The sequence below is a fragment of the Arachis hypogaea genome, chromosome 9 (genome assembly GCF_003086295.3).
Source record: "Arachis hypogaea cultivar Tifrunner chromosome 9, arahy.Tifrunner.gnm2.J5K5, whole genome shotgun sequence".
Taxonomy (NCBI): Eukaryota; Viridiplantae; Streptophyta; class Magnoliopsida; order Fabales; family Fabaceae; genus Arachis; species Arachis hypogaea.
The window spans coordinates 77,483,782-77,485,393 of record NC_092044.1 but is presented as its reverse complement, the minus strand read 5'-3'; the positions used below and the strand labels follow the sequence as shown (position 1 = coordinate 77,485,393).

Below are 1,612 nucleotides of genomic sequence, written 5' to 3'. Positions count from 1 at the left end.
TTGTTTTATTGACTTGTCTTCCATCTCTAATGAGATTCTTGCAGCTTGTACCTCAAAGATCCCCAGCTCCTCCATTACAGAGAGTGGCATAAGATTTATACCTGACCCCAGGTCACACAGAGCCTTCTCAAAGGTCATGGTGCCTATGGTACAGGGTATTAAGAATTTACTAGGATCTTGTTTCTTTTGAGGTAGAGTTTCCTGAACCCATGTATCTAGTTCATTAATGAGAAAGGGAGGTTCACCTTTCCAAGTCTCATTACCAAACAACTTGGCATTCAGCTTCATGATGGCTCCTAGATATTGACCAACTTACTCTTCAGTTACATCTTCATCCACTTCAGAGGAAGAATAGTTCTCAGAGCTCATGAATGGCAAAAAGAGATTCAATGGAATCTCTATGGTCTCTAGGTGAGCCTCAGATTCCTTAGGTTCCTCAGTTTGGAACTCCTTTTTGTTCAGAGGACGTCCTAGGAGGTCTTCCTCACTGGGATTCACGTCCTTCTCTTCCTTTGTGCATTCGGCCACATTGATTATATCAATGGCCTTGCACTCTCTTTTTGGATTCTCTTCTGTATTGCTTGGAAGAGTACTAGGAGGAGTTTCAGTGATTTTCTTACTCAGCTGGCCCACTTGTGCTCCAAATTTCTAATGGAGGACCTTGTTTCACTCATGAAACTTAAAGTGGCATTAAACAGATCAGAGACTATGTTAGCTAAGCTAGAGGGACTCTGCTCAGAATTTTCCGTTTGTTGCTGAGAAGATAATGGAAAAGGCTTGCTATTGCTAATCCTGTTTCTTCCACCATTATTAAAGCCTTGTTGAGGCTTTTGTTGATCCTTCCATGAGAAATTTGGATGATTTCTCCATGAGAAATTATAGGTGTTTCCATAAGGTTCACCCATGTAATTTACCTCTGCCATTGCAGGATTCTCAGGATCATAAGCTTCTTCTTCAAAAGATGCCTCTTTAGTATTGTTGGATGCATTTTGCCATCCATTCAGACTTTGAGAAATCATGTTGACTTACTGAGTCAACATTTTATTCTGAGCCAATATGTCATTCAAAGCATCAATTTCAAGAACTTCATTCCTCTGAGGCATCCCATTAGTCACAGGATTCCTCTCAGAAGTGTACATGAATTGGTTATTTGCAACCATGTCAATGAGTTCTTGAGCTTCTACAGGCATTTTCTTTAGGTGAATGGATCCACCTGCAGAATGGTCCAGTGACATCTTAGAGAACCTAGATAGACCATAATAGAATATATCCAAAATGGTCCACTCTGAAAGCATGTCAGAAGGACACATTTTGGTCATTTGCTTGTATCTTTTCCAAGCTTCATAGAGGGATTCACCATCTTTTTGTTTGAAGGTCTGAACATCCACTCTAAGCTTGCTCAGATTTTGAGGAGGAAAGAACTTAGCCAAGAAGGCCGTGACCAGCTTATCGCAAGAGTCCATGCTACCTTTAGGTTGTGAGTCCAACCATGTTCTAGCTCTGTCTCTTACAGCAAAAGGGAAAAGCATGAGCCTGTAGACTTCAGGATCTACTCCATTAGTCTTAACAGTCTCACAGATCTGCAAGAACTCAGTTAAAAACTAATAGGGAT

At 40.8% G+C, this 1,612-nt stretch overlaps 1 non-coding gene across 1 annotated transcript; it reads left to right on the top strand.

Annotated features, from left to right (window-relative positions):
- Positions 1–1,289: 1,289 nt before the first annotated feature.
- LOC112713697 (small nucleolar RNA R71) lies at positions 1,290–1,397 on the top strand. Its single transcript, XR_003158668.1, has one exon. It is a non-coding gene; the product is annotated as a small nucleolar RNA R71 (small nucleolar RNA).
- The last annotated feature ends 215 nt before the right edge of the window (positions 1,398–1,612 follow it).